The following is a 19,756-nucleotide window of genomic DNA, read 5'->3' as shown; positions in this document are numbered from 1 at the left end:
ACTGCCAAAGCTTGACTCCATCCACGATCTTGCTGGTAGATAAATCCCAGAAACTTACTTCTACCAGATCACTAATATACTATCCTTTTAAAATGCCATCAAAGTACATGTATTTCTAGAAATATTATGGCTTTATTATTGTGGTTAGTACATTGGAAGCGTTAGCCGCAGTTTGGTTATCCTTCAACAATATTTAAATATCTAGTGTATCATTCTGGCCTTGTTATGAATTAAATGCTTGTGTCTTAGTTACCTCATCTCTTAAAGAAAGACCAGATGCTTACTAAGGTCTATAAGAGCCTAAGAATATCTAATTCTGTGCTTATGAAAAAAACTTGCACAAAAGAAATCAGTATTTGAAAACTATTAATAATTTTATTTTCTAAAAAGCACAGCAATCCGATATTATTTCACATTCTTTGTAATCCAAGGATATTTTTGCAATTTAACACTTTACTGGTTTAACTCAAATTTCATTCTAGTTTCTTTAGTCTTGGGAGGGAAGGAAAAGGGACAAAAAAAGAAACTATGAAAGTGAAAAATGCAGTTATAACTTATGTGTAACATAATGTGTATACATAAATAATCGCAATGATGATCAAGATCTATTAAAATCTAAGAACTAATAGCTATAATAGTCAAATAGTATCCTTAAGTCATAAAACAGGGCTATGCCTACAAGTTCAAGTTCATTTGTAATTATTTTGAAAGATATAGAATAAAAGATAACCTCTCAAGTACCATAATAACAGACAGTAAAAAGAAGCTCTGTACACAACACGCAATTGCTTCCACCAGCCCTGTTTTACATACATTTTATCTTGCTAATTAACATACAAGGTGAGAGGGTTTTTTGTAACTGGAATATAAGGAAAAGGCCAACATCACTCACTCTGATTAAATACACTTTACTGTAAACTATCTAAGAGATTTAACAGTGAGGTCTGCACAAACCTTATAAATAAATCTTTAAGAGAAAATTAGGAGCAACATATGAGCTGAAAAAAAATTCATACAAAAATAAAATTGTCCATTTCTAACAAACTAACTCATTTAATAAAATACTTTCTTTCAAGATCCACTTCAGGATGTAACTTCTCCAAGAAGTTCTTTTGTAAATACCATCTCCTAGTAATAAACCTTATTCCATCCTTTCAACAAATATCCATAGATCATCTACCATCTGCCTGGCAGCACTGTTTTTGATTACATCTTTATTTTCAAACCATTCTACGTAGGTTTCATTTAATGCTGTACTTATTAATCTCTAATTATTTTATGTATCATTGTGTCCATACAACTAAGTTTATGAGCAGGGTACAGACCATGTTCTTACACTTCTCACATGTTCATAGCACCCTGGATTTAGCTAGTCATATTTTAAACCTCTGATAAATTATTTCATACATTAATTTAAATCACAAAGTTCTAGGCTCCTGTATTGTGCAAGGAAGTGAAGGTATTAGAGATTAAAAAGATAAAAGAGTATCCCTGCACTCAAAAATCTCAGTCTAGGGAGGAAGAAGGCATACAGACTCTACAATATATTGCATTAGGTACTGAGAACATTGGTTCATTTATGAGAACATAGAAGAAGGGCACCTAATCCAGACTAGGCAATAGAAATCAGTAAAAATTTCTAGATGTAATCTTGGGAAATTTTAAATGTTCTGTAGTTAATAAGCTTGGAAAGGAGAAAGGAGCATACCTAGAAGAAGAAACTCCACATTTTCAGTAGCACTAAAAGAACATGGAATATTCGAAGAAGGGAAAGTGTTTTTATATATCTGGAATACAGAGAATATATAGAAGAGAGATCAGGAAGGAGATTGGTAAGAACGGGCCAGATCTCTGCAAGTTCTTTTCTCAATATTAATTATCCTGAAAACTATGGAAGCATTTAAGGGATTTCAAGGAGGAGACTTAACACTCAGATTCATTATAGAAAGACAATTTTGGTGACAGTGGAAGATAGAAGAGATGAGGCAAGACTGAGAGACACAGCTGTCAGGAAGTGCTACAGTAATCCTGGCAGCACTCCAAGGAATGGAGAAGGTAGATGATAAAGACTGCTCTAGGGTTTGATGTTTTGCCAAGTTGGAGCAGCAGAATAAAAGGAATGGTATGGCAACAGTGGTCTATTTTTCCACATGACATCTTATTTCCTATTGGGATAATGAATTCAAGCCTCAAAATCTAACTCAGAATATTTAGAAATTTTGAGCTCAATTAACTGTTCTAAAGCCTTTTCATTTCTTTCTAAGTTATTTCAATTCTAGATTAATTCAACGCAAGTGATTATTTTAACTCAAATTAGCTGGCCTACATTTATTTAAAAAAAAAAAAAACTACCTGTTATAAAAGATTAGTACCTATTATGAATCAAGTATAACAGTTTAAAACACAAGTGCTAAAATACCAAAATCATTCTCCTTTGCCAACTTCTAATAGACACCTTACCTTAGCTACCTAAAACACAGTAATATCAGGTACTCTACAGTCAGAACATCTAAACAGAATTTTCTCATCTAAACAGAATTCACTCACTCATTTAAACATGATATGGAGTGCCTGTAATGTGCACTTCTTCTTGCTGGGACACAACAATAATGACTAAGTCATATTTTCTTTCGTCAGTGTCCTTACCTTGCAGTGTATGCAACATGGTATGAGTTATCTTTTTAGCATTACATACTGAGCTTTCTTTTCTTTCACTGAAGTAAGAGCAGCACATTCCACGGAAGAAAAAGGCATCACCTGAAACTACTGAGACTTAGCCAAAGTCAGCAATCCACACCATTTTTAAAATCTACCTTGCTTTCCTCTATTGAAAGTCAGGCAAATGCTCAGTCTGATTTCACAGAGATAAAGTTAACCGAATTAAAATGATTTCACCTAACAAGAAACATCCACCAGACTCTAGAAAATAGTGCTATTTTATGTGCCTAATTTAATTCCATCAACCCTTCGTGGGGGAGGGACTATCTCTATTTTTCAGATGAGGAAGTGAGACTCATGAGGAACTTAAGATCCCACCCCTAGGATGTGATGGAACTAAGATTCAAATCAAGTCTTCTAGACTTCAAATCCATGCACAGGTGTCAATATAATAAACGTAATTGCAAAAGTGAAACCAGGGTCAGGGAAGAATAAAGAGCTACTATCTTATATATGCCAGGAACTGCCCAAGAAGACTCTCCAACCCTATATCCTGTGAAGTTATTCCCTGTTAGGCTGAGAACACCAAGAAGTATAAATGTGTATCATACAAGGGGATCACAGACACTTCAGGAATGATGTTCCCAATCTAGAACACATACATGTAAGAATGTATTATAACCTTATTTGGCCATAAAATTATTTTTGGTATATTTTAAAAGATGGATCTGTTTTGTGGGAAGTGGAAGGCTTTCTTTTCTCAATACTCTCTGTGCTGGATTGAAATTGTTATGTACCCCTAGAAAAGCCTTGTTCTTTTAATCCAGATTCAATGATGTAGGGTGGGACCTTTTGATTAGACTGTTTCCATAGAGATACAGCACACCCAGTTGTGGGTGGGATGTTTTGATTGGATTATTTCTATGGAGATGTGCCAAGACCAATAGTGGGTGTGACCTTTTAATTAGACGGAGATGTGACTCTTCCCATTCAAGTGGGTCTTGATTAGTTTACTAGAGTCCTTTAAAAGGGGAAACATTTTGGAGAAATCTAAGATGCAGATGCTTGGACAACAGTTGCTTCAAGCTGACAGAGGCGCCTAGACAGGGACATTTGGAGATGCAGTGCCCAGCAGATGTCACCATGTGCCTTCCCATGAGATGCTAAACAAGCCAGAGCCCAGACTTGTGTCCCAAAGGAGCTAAGTGAAGGCCCACAGATGCTTAGAGAGGAAACCACTGGACTTGGAAGCTGGAAGCAACAAACCAGGAACAGGACTATTAGACACCAGCCACATACCTTCCCACATGACAGATACTGGCCTTTCTTGAGTCAAAGTTTCTTTCTCTAGATACCTTAATTGGGACATTCTTATGGCTTAGAACCATAAAATCACAACTTAATAAATTCCCTTTTTAAAAGCTATTCTATCTCTGGTATATTGCATTCCAACAGCTTTAACAAACTAAAACACCCTTCCCTCCACTAAGACTCTCATATTAGCAAAAGTGTATGCTAAATTAACTGGGGAATGGCAAATGTTTATTATGAGCTCCTCAGTCACAACATCTGGGGACTGCTACTAGTATTCAGTAAGTAGGAGTTCTAAGGATGCACAGGCAAGTCCCACACAACATAGAATTGCCTACCACAAAATGCCAACAGTATCCCACACTGGGAGAAAGAAAACACTACTGAGTAATGGGTGGAGGAGTAACAGGATGGAAATCTGTAAAGATAATCGAAGAGATGCCTAAGAGAAGCCACTGACGGTTGTTAAGTAGAACTAGGACATGATGCAAGATGTACCACAGAAAGAAAATTTACAACTTATATTTTGTGCAGTGATTTCAAGTTTAAAGAATGTTTTCCCATATAGTAACTACTTTTAATCTAGAGAAGAAGCTACAGTCTTATACTACATGTTTGCTACCAAAAAATGCCTACTGCCAATAATCCAGGCAGAAAGTGATAAAATATGAACTATAGTCATGGTATTGGGAATAGAAAGAAAAGGTCATATTGAAGACACAATTGGTGTAGTATGAGAAGAGACCAATATGTTTCATACTTCAGGCCTAAAAGTCTAAGAAAACCAAAGGTACATTTTCTCTTTCTCTTCTATTTGGCTGAGAGCCAATCAATCAACACAGTTTTAAAATGCATCAAACATAATTTCATTAAGCCCTTTCATTATTCCCCTGGAGGAATAAATATTTATGACACATTTTACATTTTGTCGTTTTCATCAAATGACGTATGTAGAGAATACAGTTCAGAAACCTAAGAAAACAAGAGCTTAAGAAAAAAAAATGAAGCTGACAGAAGTAATTTCAGTCATTTATAGAGCTACTTTCCTCCCATAATATCTTTTAGGTCAGCAAATTTCATGCAGAAAAGAACCACCAAGAAGGGCAACCAGCTGACTCAAACACAAATCAATAGCTACAGCCCACTAACAATTTGTAACACTATATGCTGCCAAGAACTAGGCTTACAATATTGGCAACTATTCTAATGATTAGGATTTTCTTAATTACTATCAGTGAGAGGAATTTTTTATATTGTTTGTGTTTAGTATTTCGATAATAGTCCAAGCATTTACCAAATCAAATACTCTAACATTTAGAGTAAATTTATCTCTAAATTCTTCAGAAACAATTATTTGATACATTTCTCAATATACAAAAAAAAAAAAAAAAAGGGCCCAATTCAAACTCAAAAAGAAAGTGAATAATGCCTTCCTCTCTTCTGATATCCTCTCTAGGGCAATCTGTTTTATTTCCCTTATAGCCCCAGTATTTAGCATACTAGAAACACCTAAAAAATAGGTGGTTATTAATGGATGTTTTTCAAAAAAAAATCTAAAATCAATAATAAAGGCTGCTGCATACTTTTTAGAGAAAAATGTGTTTCAGTCCATACCTATTACAGGACCTGATCTATAGGAGGCATTCAAATTATATATCAAATAAATGAATCTGGGCTCTTAATGTTATTAGCAGGAGCTAACATTTATTGAGAGCTTAATACATGCCAGAAGACCAACTGAAAATAGGAAAGTTGCAACTGGATGGGTATACAAAAAAAAAAGAAAAGCAAGTTGATAAGTCATTTTTGCTCAGACTTTTGAAAAGTTCATCAGTGAAGGGACATAGAACCTTACTTACCAAGAGAGGAATGAGAAACCACTGCAGATATATATAATTATGGCTTAAATATTACACTGAGCAGAAAATAAAGGAACTTTTGTTGAAAACCCTTCAGACTGATGACTGCCTCTCAGACCTCTAAATCCACTTAATCAATGGTTTTGTATAAAAAGTATCTATTAATTAATCTGGATCCTAACAAAAAGAAAGAAATTTCCCCTGATCTGTAACTAAGAATTTCCCTAAATAATGGCTAAATTTACTTATACTACCCTCCAAATGCTTTAAATACACAATCTGATACAAACTTGGTTCCTTTGGTCCCTATCTACTTTCCAGAGACATTTTTCAATTTATCTACCTTCTGATTATTTAATTCCCACTACCCTCTCCCCACCAAAGCATCTTGTCCTTGCCACTTTAAAAAGTCCTTGTAATCTCAAAAGAACCTCTTCACTGCAGTCAGAAAATAACGCCACTGCCTCAAAACTGTCTTAATATGCATTTACCAACACATTCGCCTGTCAACTACACTTATATTCAGTTAACCAATATGTTCTTTTAATGCACATAAATAAATGAGTAGGAATATTTATGCAGCTGTGTTTATCTCTAGAGTCACTGACAGCTGCGTAAATTTTCCCAATTTTGTTTTATACTATAAGCTCTTTGAAAGCAATAACATAACCTGCTTATAACTTTATATCTGTTAGATGTGGGAAAATACCGTTGACTAGGTGCAAAAGGAAACGAAAGTAAACAGGTACAGGCATACATTTATTGTACTGACTCCTGGCTTCCAAAGATGCTATAAAAACTTTAATGAAAAATGTTTTTAATAAAAAAAAAAGGGGGAGGAGGTTTTGGGTACACACACAGAATCAAGAAGAAATTCCCAGTTTCTCCCTTAAGATCAGAAAAGTCTTAATGACATACACAATTGAACATAAGGGGACCTAAATCGAGATTAGGATTCCAAGCAGCACAGCCCCTTTAGAGAGACTGTAGTCTTATGCTACTTTTTTTTATTATATTAATGCTGCATGCACAGAGTAGTGGGATAACTTTGCTCATTTTTATTGATTTTGTTTATTTTGGAAGACTATAATAATTCAAAGTTACAACCAAAACATAAGCTATAGTGAATCAAGATTACTAATACTTTCCTACCTATATAAACAGCAGGGAAATAAAGAGAATTTCATTATTCTCGGCTCTCTATATGAGATCCATGTGCTTTTACACTGATTGTTTCACTTATCTCTCAGTGCAAGAAGTTAACAGCTATCAGGTAAAATAAAATTAGTATCTTACATGAATTTATAGATGAGAAAAAGGTGGAGCAATCTATAGGAGGAAAAAAATAACTAATTTTCAATTCATTCTCACACTGGCACTTACTGTATAATCCCAGTGAAGTCATTTAACCTCTCTATCCCTTAATTTCCTCATATAAAGAATGGGAATAATAGCAACCTTGCAAGTTATTGTGAGAATTAAGTGAGGGCTTTACATATAAAACACGTAACTGAGTGTGTACATATTATATACTCAATAAATGTCACTCAATGGATACCTATTATTACTGTTCAAAGAGGTAAGTGCCCATAGTAATCAGCCAATAAATGGCAGAGTAGGAATTTAATGCTGTCTCCTGAAATATAAGTCCAGTCTTTCTATTATATTAAGCTATTTGAGCAAAAATAACCACTTCTGCTTAAATTAGACTTAACTTTAAATATCTTTTGGCTGATCCCAAAGCCAAATACACCTTAAAAACAAAGAAGGAAGAGAAAGAGGGAGGAGAGCATTTAAAGTATATCATCTCCAAAGATTACTATTTTGAAAAAGAAAACACTCATTTAGGTGTAAGTTTTGCTATGTGCTTCTTGGATTTTGTTTGCTTGTTCACACAATTACTTTAGAAAGCTCTTAATGTTTCCAAGTGAAAAGAAATTCACATTTCCAACTAGGAAGAGTCTAGTACTCAGCAATTTGATTCCACAAATATTCATAATACCTCTTCCTTGTACTACTGTTGCATAATAACTGCAGGAAGACTTAAAAAGTTATAGCTACAATTACAGTGGAAGAGAAGAGAGGCTGGCATATGTTGTGATGTGCTGGTGGCCACATTAGGAAAATGAGACCACAGCCAGAGACTTGAAGTTCAGTGATATTTGAAAATCAAATATGTCTATTTGGGGACTGTCTATCCCATGTAAAAAGCAACAGCCAAACAATCCCTTTTCTTAATAACCTTCAAAAACAGGCAGTCACTATTTTATTTTGTCTGGAGAGAGGGAGGCTCACAAAACCCTTCTATATTAAACTTTTACAAATTCCACTTCTAAATTGCAATATATACACATGGCTCTAAAGTAATATATAGACCCAAAGCTTACTGAAATCTTTTTTGGAAATTAAAACATCAAAGCAGAGAACATTAAAATGAAGTAGTCTCTAAATTTTCAATATCTCCTTCAAATTTTTTTAAATGGCCTCTTTAAGATCCAATAATAGCAAAGAGGAACTGGACACGTTAGTACTTGATAGCATCCTGCAATCTTCATGCAAAAAGCTGAATCAGGCCAAGCTTTTATATAGTTTTTGAGAGAACTGGCACCTAACTCTTAAAATCATCAACTTCCTTCTTAAAGTTTTTTTCTGCCTATCCCTTTCACATGACTTTTTATGTGATATAATTTTAATATCTATCTCTGCTTCAAGAAGGGAGTTCAGATTTGTAGAAGTTATTGAAAATTCCTGATATGCAGCAAACCTTGTTAGTAACCAGTGTGGTCAACTACAATACTTGCCAAGGTAACCTCTTTCATCTGAAAGTGTTTACTTCCCCTTTTCAGAAATGATGATCTGTTGTCACCTTTAGAAGCTCTCTCTCTCTCTCTAAATACCCAGTTTTACTGATGATAATACTGAGAATAATGGAATGATTTAATTAATATACCAAAATATATGCATACCAATTAATACTGCCTCTCCTACTGAAAGAGTTCTCCTTAGGAAAGTATATACACTCCAACAACTTTGACACTATCTGAAACTCATGAATTACCCAAAAGAATTATTCCAGAGCTTATTGTTCTCTGCACATTCTTAATAATAGTATAATTTATTCTATTTATGATAGAACTTTGGGAACTTCTCAAGCAATCAATCTGTGGAATATCATTTCTGGTCTACAAGAAAGTCATGTTCTAATAAAGAGAAAGATTTTCTCCTATGGTTCATAAACTCTAAAATATATTCCAATTCATTAGTCCTCAAGCTTACTTTTATTTTATACACTCTGGAATATGCCATTAATACTTTCCATTTTTTTAAATAATTGTGATCTAAGAAATGACTCCATGATAATGTAAGTTCCTAGAAAGACAGTATTAAAGATAATCAGAAGTATGAAAACTGGCCTATATAAAAGTTAAATGAAAATAAAAGTTTTCATTAAGATACAGTAGCCACTTCTATTTCCTAAGTTTCCCCAAGTATTGCTTTCCCCATTTGAACTGAAACCAATGGAAATTATTGGCTTTATAACAGTTTTGTTCAGTACTATATTCACATTACTTAGACCACCATCACTTGGCTCATAAAAAGCACTCAATAAGTAGTTATTGAATTAATTAATATAGAAATAATATTTATATTTATACTTGCCTGGTTTAATCAATAAAATAAAGCCAAACCACCAAATGTGAAAAATTACACTTCAAATGATAGCAACTACATACTTGCAATTGCTCAGGCCAAAAACTCTGGGGTCATTCTTACTACTCTTCTCACACATCCCATACCTAAACATCAAGAAATCTGTTAGCTGTACCTTCAAAACATTATCCAGACTGCACCCTATTCAGTCACCTCATGTCCTGCACAGATTATTGTTCCTCATCCTTTGAAATCCCCTCTCCCCTCCTTCACAGCTAACTCATTATAATCACTCCCCTATATACAGTCTCCACTCCCTTTTGCTTCTCTCACTTCATCATACTCAGCAAAGTCATAACCTTGGTTAAATCGAATTCTCCACCTACTCTGCACCCACACCCATACAATTAAACATGGCTGGAGAAACACACACAACCAGACTGACGAGTGATGCTTTAAATTCATAAGAACAGACCTCGATTGCACCCTTAATGCCAGGCAATCACACTATAACTCTTGGTTTATTCGCTCTCCCACTGTTTCACACCTTCTTGCTCCTCAACCCACAATACCTCCTCCACATCCAAACTCTCAGCAATGACTCTGCTTCCTATCCTTCCCTGAAAAATAAAATGAAACAATCAGAAGAGAACTTCCATAAACTTCCATGACCCATCAAATCACCAACTAGGGTCTATACCCGCATACTGTATCTCTTGTTTTTTGCAATAGATGGACTATCCCTGTTTCTAAATAATGCCAATGCCTATCTATATTTGTGAACTAAATCTCTTTCCATTTAGTCTCTCATAGGCTCTGCAATGGGTTGTTCCTAGTAAAATAAAAATAGGCTGTTCTGTTCTCTCATCCATAAAATACAAAAATTCCTCAATCCCACTTAACTGCCACTCCCATTCCTTTGCTTCCCTTTGCAGAAAATACATTACTAATTTAGTATCTCCAATTTCTCTCCTCCCTTTCTCTTTTAAAAATCCACTCCAAAATGGGGCAGGGTGGAGGAGGAGTTTAAAAAAACTGGGTAGATTGAAATACTAGTGGTCAATGAGAGGGAGGGGTAAGGGGTATATTTGTATGAGTTTTTCTTTCTTATTTCTTTTTCTGGAGTAATGCAAATGTTCTGAAACTGATCATTGTGATGAATAATCAATTATGTGATGATACTGTGAGCCACATGTGTGTGAAGATATCTCAATATCAAAATAAATAAATTAATTTTTTATAAAACTCAGCACCATTTAAAAAAAAGAAACATTCCAATAAGGCTTTTGTCCTCCCCACTCCACCAAACTGCTCTTGTGAAAATCATCAATAACTGCTGTGTTACTAAATCCAATGATAAAACCTCAGTTTTCATCTTACTTGGCCTATCAGCAAGAATTCACTGCAGTTGACCATTCTCTTCATTTAGTTTCCAGGACAACACACTATCCTCGTTTTCCTAACTCACTGACTGCTCCTTCTCAGTCTCCTTCTCTTAGAAAGAGCATAGAAAATTTTTGGTGTTAATGGTTACATTCATTATCTTGACTTGGTAATGGTTTCATGGGTATACATACATGCATAAGTAGTTAACACTTACCAAATTATGCACTATAAACAATAACCATCTGTTGTATGTCAGTTAAATCTCAATAAAAACTGCTTAAAAAAAAAACTGCCAGCCTTCATGTACCATTCTTACTTCAAGATTACTTACAGATCATAAAAATGGGCTATTAAAATTGTTTTTAGGCTCTAGGATGAAAAAAAAATCCTACTCATTGAGAACAAGCTAGTTACTTTCTCACCACATCTTCATCCTGGACTTTAAGTCTCCTTCAATAATGTTGCTTTACCATTTTCAATCACATAATTATTTTACTAACAAAAGAGAGAACCAAATAGGTGAAGAGTCTGACTTTCTTTTATCTATCAACATCACAATATCAAAAATAAACCCAATGCCTTCCTTCCAAACATGACATTTGAAAATTTCTCTTATTACTCTCCCACTCTTTGCAAGCCTCAGCCTATTTTGGCCTTTAGTAATTATAAAGATGGTTATCAGAGCTCTGTGCTACTTTCTTATTTATTATCAGTTATACATTCTATTTTCTCTCTTTTATCATTTTAAACCCATATGTGAATTAACATCTACATATATTAGGTATTTTAACAAACATTATTAAGAAATGAATATGAAAAGTATTACTTAAAGCATTTAGAAAGAAGAAAAATAGCTATGTAATATTCTGTAATATGCATATATGTGTGTGTGTATATAGGTGTGTGTATGTGTAAATATGTATGTATGTGTGTGTATATATAGAGAGAGATAAAATTATTGAGCTAGTGAGGTTTAATGGAAACCGAAAGTTCACAGAGCCACTCTGGTTATACCACAAACACCCAGCTCTTAGCAGAACTCATCAGCAATAAGGGACCCATGAAGATACTGCCAGATTTGTGTTTTGTTTAGAACATTCAGGCAATTACAGAGTATGGATTTAAGGATGGAAGTCTGGAGGCAGGGGAACAAGTTGTTTTACTATCCCAAGGAATGAGCGTCTGAATTAAGGCTGGGTTAACAAAAGAAGAGAGACTGGGACAGATTATAAAAGCATTTACAAAGTAAATTCTCTGAACTCACACTCCTCCCACTGTTAATATGTAGCCTCCCTAAATATAGAGATTTCACAAATCAGAAAAAACCTTATTCATTACACCAAGCCTAAGATAACTGCCACTTTCCTGTACATTTCACAATTTCAGAGAAAGATACATTTAGGTATATAAACTAGTACCATTTCTAAATGACTGGATACTAAAAACTAAACTCATCCTACCAACTACAACTTTTTTGGCCCTATTAACAGGAAGACTGTTCTTACAGACAATCCAAGAAAACTCCACCTATCACATGACAGATTGGAACACCACAAGAGCTCCATTCTAGCTCATGATACGAGGAAAAGACAAGATGCAAGGCAGCATCCAATAGGTGGAAATTGGCCTAGGAGGACACACTGTCAAAAAGACTGACAATTATCGCATTCTTCCTGCCTGCAGAACTCAATGAGAGATTTCTAAGAAATGATTCTCAATGATATATAATGGAATGAAAGAAGGCATTCATAAAACAATGCTGATCATTTTAAGTAATATTAACTTTGCTTCCTGAAAAGGAAGCTGGCTATGTAGGTACTATACTGAATGGTTTTATCCCCATGCGTACCATAATCCAGGTGTAAATTCAGATTCCATCTAAACAGACAGCTTTGTCACTGAAATATGTAATTTCTATCCTGAACACAGCCACATTCCTAATAGCTTAAAAGCAAAATTCTTTGCAGTTCAACAATCTGAAAACGATCAGAACTGGACCAGTCCTCTAAATACAAATATTTAGCTCTCATTATTTTCGGTGGGGTGAAGAAATAACTGAGAACAACATCTGTATATCGTGTAATTATTAAAAGCTAAAATTTCCTCTTAGTTAAAAATTGGAGGTGAGCTTACTTTTTCTTATCTTAGAAGACTTCAGCTGTTAACTGCAAGGTCACTAGAGCCCCAAGGAAAAAAAAACACAAAGCAATGTCATTTGTTAACTGTTAAATCATAAATGTGGCAGTTGAAAAATATTTCTGGACTTCAGTTCATCTGACTTGTGGTCTAAAAACTCAGCCAATATTGGTACTGTCGTAGATAACTGTTGTTTCTACCCAACATCCATTCATCTCCCCTTCTTCTGGGCACAGGGTAACTGTCCCAGTCTCAATGCAGTCTTGGAACTATGGAACAAGATGCCCTACCCTCCCCTGGCCAAGACTCAAACTAGGCCAGTTAGAGTCACAAGATATCTTCAGCCCTTGCCCCTCCTTCCTCTTAAGTGCTTTGTTTTTTAATTCTACAAACTATCCATGACCTTCCAGTATATGCTTTGCTTTTTTTTTTTTTTTACAAAATGTGTAAATTAGCAATGATAAATTTTTCTGTCTTATAATCAAAGAACCTTAACTGACCCAGGTACCCAAAACTCTAGTTGGTACTACTTTCTTACTTCTAGGCTTTGCTCACACTATTCTTCATATAAATAATAAAACAAAATTTTAAAACCAAGATCTGGGAAACATCTTCAATCAACATAAAAGAGAACTTTTCTATAGAACTGTTCAGAAACAAAACATGTTTTCTTATGAGTCAGTGAACATCCTCCAAAATTGGGAATATTCAGAAGATGGGATTATAAAGTTTGGTGAGTAGTTTAAGTCAAGATCTCTGAACTCCTTCAAAGTTTAAATCTCATTAGGTACTAAATTAGGACTTATAGAATCCCCAGGATGATTTTACACAACGATGTGTACTATTAAGCATTTAATGAACTGTTTCAGAAAAAAGCAGAGAACTAATGGGAAAAGGTTAAGAAAGCCCAAAAGCCTTTATCTAGCACTTACAGGTAATATGAAGCTCAAATAATACATAAAGCACCTAGAACAAGTGGGTGATACATCCAGGGTTGACATTCAAGAAATAATGATCAGAAAATAGTGATAGTAATAATGATGACAGCAGTGAGAGTGAAACCAAATTTGGGAGTGACTACAAGCAGAGCAATGTTGGTTATAAAAAATGCTTGAAAAAGAGTAGTAAACCATAACACTAATAAAGTGCCCACTGAATCTAACTGACATCAAATTCGATATGCACATTATTTAGGTTCTATTAACAAAAACACTGCCATTTCATGATTGCCAATGGATGGAAGTAGCCTAAGGGTACATCTAATGATGAATGAAAAGGTGAACTGTGGTGTATACATACGATAGAATATTGTGCAGCTATAGAAATGAATGAAGTCATGAGGCATGCAATTATGTGAGTGAACTTTGAGGACATGATGTTGAGTGAAATACCAGAAGTGAAAAGACAAATATTGTATGGCCTCACTGACACAAACTAACTATAATGAGCAAATTCTGAGAATTAAATTCGAGAGTATAGTTATCAGCAGACAGAAAGTTGGCAGGGATTGGACAATCAATGACTGAGTACAGAATATTCAATAAGGCTCACTGTAAACGTTGCTAGATTGCAAGCTCTTACAGCAGTCACATTTATTCCTGAGTTTTAACTGTTTTTAAATTCTGAGATATTGTGTTCTTTGTGTATAACACATAACTTTAGGTATCTGTATGATACCTGAGACTCAGACTTAGAGTTCTACAGCTCTGAAAGTCAGCATACTCCATACAGCAACTGTTAAAGAAGTCAAAAAAGAGATCAGACTTCTATTAGAGGTATGGATAAAAGGATCTGGTTAGGATTATGGTAAACCAGAATTCAGGATAAAGGATGATATTGTCTGTATTTTAAAACTACAACTTTTGTGTGAGATCAAAGGAAGAGATGTTTACTTGGGCCAAAATTAAAATTTTCTGTAGCACACGATCTAATTCAACCTCTCTGGTCAGTGTATATAAACAATCTAATTACATGGACCCCAGAATAGTGAATGAGATTTTATTACACCGTACAGGTTAATAAAATACCCTGGTATAAAAAGTTAACTCAAAATGGATCAAAGATCTAAACATTAGGTCTAAGACCATAAAACAGTTAGAGGAAAATGTAGGGAGATATCTTATGAAACTTACAATTGGAGGTGGTTTTATGGACCTTAAACCTAAAGCAAGAACACTGAAGAAGGAAATAAATAAATGGGAGCTCCTCAAAATTAAACACTTTTGTGCATCAAAGAACTTCATCAAGAAAGTAGAAAGACAGCCTACACAATGGGAGACAATATTTGGAAATGATATATCAGATAAAGGTCTAGTATCCAGAATTTATAAAGAGATTGTTCAACTCAACAACAACAAAAAGACAGCCAACCCAATTACAAAATGGGAAAAAGACTTGAATAGACACCTCTCAGAACAGGAAATACAAATGGCCAAAAGGCACATGAAGAGATGCTCAATGTCCCTGGCCATTAGAGAAATGCAAATCAAAAACACAATGAGATATCATCTCACACCCACCAGAATGGCCATTATCAACAAAACAGAAAATGACAAGTGCTGGAGAGGATGAGGTGAAAGAGGCACACTTATCCACTGTTGGTGGGAATGTCAAAGGGTGCAACCACTGTGGAAGGCAGTTTGGCGGTTCCTCAAAAAGCTGAATATAGAATTGCCATACGACCCAGCAATACCATTGCTAGGTATCTACTCAAAGGACTTAAGGGCAAAGACACAAACGGACATTTGCACACCAATGTTTATAGCAGCGTTATTTACAATTGCAAAGAGATGGAAACAGCCAAAATGTCCATCAACAGACGAGTGGCTAAACAAACTGTGGTATATACATACGATGGAATATTATGCAGCTTTAAGACAAGATAAACTTATGAACCATGTAATAACATGGATGGACCTAGAGAATATTATGCTGAGTGAATCCAGCCAAAAACTAAAGGACAAATACTGTATGGTCCCACTGATGTGAACGGACATTCGAGAATAAACTTGAAATATGTCATTGGTAACAGAGTTCAGCAGGAGTTAGAAACAGGGTAAGACAATGGGTAATTGAAGCTGAAGGGATACAGACTGTGCAACAGGACTAGATACAAAAACTCAAAAATGAACAGCACAATAATACCTAATTGTAAAGTAATCATGTTAAAACACTGAATGAAGCTGCATCTGAGCTATAGGTTTTTGTTTTGTTTTGTTTTGTTTTGTTTTGATTTTACTATTATTACTTTTATTTTTTTCTCTATATTAACATTCTATATCTTTTTCGGTTATGTTGCTAGTTCTTCTAAACCAATGCAAATGTACTAAGAAATGATGATCATGCATCTATGTGATGATGTTAAGAATTACTGATTGCATATGTAGAATGGTATGATCGCTAAATGTTGGGTTAATTTCTTTTTTTCCGTTAATTAAAAAAAAAAAAAAAGAGAAGGGATAATTGGAGCTGAAGGGATACAGACTGTACAATGGGACTGGATATAAAAACTCAGAAATGGACAGCACAATACTACCCAATTGTAATGCAATTATGTTAAAACACTGAATGAAGCTGCATGTGAGGTATAGGTTTTTTGTTTTTGTTTTTTTTGTTTTTTTTTCTTTCTATTCTTGTTTTAATTCTTATTCTGTTGTCTTTTTATTTCTTTTTCTAAATCGATGCAAATGTACTAAGAAATGATGAATATGCAACTATGTGATGTTGTTAAGAATTACTGATTGTACATGTAGATTGGAATGATTTCTAAATGTTTTGTTAATTCTTTTTTTAATTAATAAAAAAAAATACTCTATAAAAAAAAAAAAAAAAAAAAAGAAAGACAGCCTACACAATGGGAGACAATATTTGGAAATGACATATCAGATAAAGGTCTAGTATCCAGAATTTATAAAGAGATTGTTCAACTCAACAACAACAAAAAGACAGCCAACCCAATTACAAAATGGGAAAAAGACTTGAATAGACACCTCTCAGAACAGGAAATACAAATGGCCAAAAGGCACATGAAGAGATGCTCAATGTCCCTGGCCATTAGAGAAATGCAAATCAAAAACACAATGAGATATCATCTCACACCCACCAGAATGGCCATTATCAACAAAACAGAAAATGACAAGTGCTGGAGAGGATGCGGTGAAAGAGGCACACTTATCCACTGTTGGTGGGAATGTCAAAAGGTGCAACCACTGTGGAAGGCAGTTTGGAGGTTCCTCAAAAAGCTGAATATAGAATTGCCATACGACCCAGCAATACCTTTGCTGGGAATCTACTCAAAGGACTTAAGGGCAAAGACACAAACGGACATTTGCACACCAATGTTTATAGCAGCGTTATTTACAATTGCAAAGAGATGGAAACAGCCAAAATCTCCATCAACAGACGAGTGGCTAAACAAACTGTGGTATATACATATGATGGAATATTATGCAGCTTTAAGACAGACTAAACTTATGAAGCATGTAATAACATGGATGGACCTAGAGAACATTATGCTGAGTGAGTCTAGCCAAAAACTAAAGGACAAATACTGTATGGTCCCACTGATGTGAACGGACATTCGAGAATAAACTTGGAATATGTCATTGGTAACAGAGTCCAGCAGGAGTTAGAAACAGGGTAAGATAATGGGTAATTAGAGCTGAAGGGATACAGACTGTGCAACAGGACTAGATACAAAAACTCAAAAATGGACAGCACAATAATACCTAATTGTAAAGTAATCATGTTAAAACACTGAATGAAGCTGCATCTGAGCTATAGGTTTGTTTTTTTTTGTTTGTTTTTTTACTATTATTATTACTTTTATATTTTTTCTCTATATTAACATTCTATATCTTTTTCTGTTGTGTTGCTAGTTCTTCTAAACCAATGCAAATGTACTAAGAAACAATGATCATGCATCTATGTGATGATGTTAAGAATTACTGATTGCATATGTAGAATGGTATGATTTCTAAATGTTGGGTTAATTTCTTTTTTTCCGTTAATTAATAAAAAAAAAAAATACCCTGGTATATTCCTCAGTATTCTAGGGCAAGAAAATTAAAAAGTATCTGCAAAGTCCCCTTGAGGGACCAGAGAAAAAAATGTGGAACTATTAAACTTCCTCACCTGGGGAATTCCTGATATTCTCTCAAGCATTAAAGACTCCCAATAATACGCCAACCCCTCAATCTTGAGACTTGCCCTTATGAAACTTATTTCTGCAATGGGGAAGTTAAGCATACTTATGATTATGCCTAAGAGTCATCCCCAGAGAGCCCCTTTTGTTGCTCAGATATGACCTTTCTAAGCCAATCTGCAAATAAACTCATTACCCTCCCCCTACCACATGGACATGACTCCCAGGAATGAGCCTGGCCCTGGCATGTGTGGGATTGATAATGCCTTCTTTACCAAAAGGAGGTACAGAAATGAAACAAAATTAAGTTTCAATGGCTAAGAGATTTCAAATAAGAGTCGAGAAGTCATTCTGGATGTTACTCTCCTGCAAGCTTCAGCCAGATATTGCAAATTGCCACAGTATGCCAAGCCCCAACCAACAGCATTCCTGAAAAACCTAAAGAATAACTTGGGCCCTATCTAAGATTATAGATGTCTGTAAGTATTTTGCTTAGTAAGCTTATTAATTCAGAAATGTAAGGCCTCCAGATTGTTCCTATGCCAGATAATCCCTGAAATACAGTTATCAATCTCAAGAACATCAGCAAATTTCATTCCTCTACTCCATAAGGTCGACAACCCATTTTAGCACAAAGCTAAAATCGCCGTTGCCCAAATATCCCTGAAGAGAATGATTAAATAAGAGGGAAGAGGTGTAAATGAGAAATTAGGATTAAACAAATGATTATGACTACTGACTCATTATCTAGATAATGCTTTTTCATTTTTAGTGTCAGAATAGCCAGAAGGAAATACCTGAAATTGTTGAACTGTAATCCAGTAGCTGTGATCTTTGTTAATGACTGTATAACTATATAGCTTTTATCATGTGACTATATGATTTTAAAAACCTTGTAACTGGCATTCCCTTTAGCCAGTATATGAACAGATGAGTAATAAAATAAAGATGCATGAAAAAATATGTAATAACAATATTAACAGGTCAGAAATATGGGGGAAAACACCCCTTCCTAAAGTATGGACAACAGTTAGTTACAGTACTATTTTAAAATCTTTCATCTAGGGGACTTCCGGAGAAGATGGCGGCTTAGTAAGACGCGCGGGTCTTAGTTCCTCCTCCAGAAAAGCAACTAAAGAAACAGAAACAATACGAAACAGCTCCCGGAGTCACGACAGAGACCAAAAAGACAGCGTACCCCATTCTGGAACAGCTGAACGGGCAGGGAGAATCTGCTGCGGTGAGATACCCGAGGGGCGCACGTTTTCCCGGCCGGGGCGGCTGGCGACTGGGGTCCCCTCCACACACGTGGCTCCCCGGTCTGACTGGGAACGTTGGATAGCGGGGCCCTCCCGTCACGCTTTGCGTTTCGGGCCAGCTGGGCAATTAGGACCGGCACTCTCCCAAGCCGCGGGGCCAGCGACCCCCGCCTCCACGCGCGGTTTCCCGGGCCGACTGCCGTGCAGACAGACGAGCACCACGAGCGCCACCTACTGGGCAGGAAAAGAAAAACAGAGCCCAGAGATTTCACAGAAAAACCTTTCAACCAGCTGGGTCCCACACCCAGGGAAATCTGATCAAATGCCCAGACACCAGCAGAAAATAATGAATG

The 19,756-nt window shown here is 35.4% G+C and overlaps 1 protein-coding gene across 2 annotated transcripts in view; it reads right to left on the bottom strand.

The window, feature by feature from the left end:
• Positions 1 to 19,756, bottom strand: part of STIM2 (stromal interaction molecule 2) — a 189,491-nt gene that overhangs the window by 128,639 nt on the left and 41,096 nt on the right. The window lies entirely within an intron of this gene.

The sequence above is a fragment of the Tamandua tetradactyla genome, chromosome 19 (genome assembly GCF_023851605.1).
Source record: "Tamandua tetradactyla isolate mTamTet1 chromosome 19, mTamTet1.pri, whole genome shotgun sequence".
NCBI lineage: Eukaryota > Metazoa > Chordata > Mammalia > Pilosa > Myrmecophagidae > Tamandua > Tamandua tetradactyla.
This window is presented reverse-complemented; position numbering and strand designations above follow the sequence as displayed.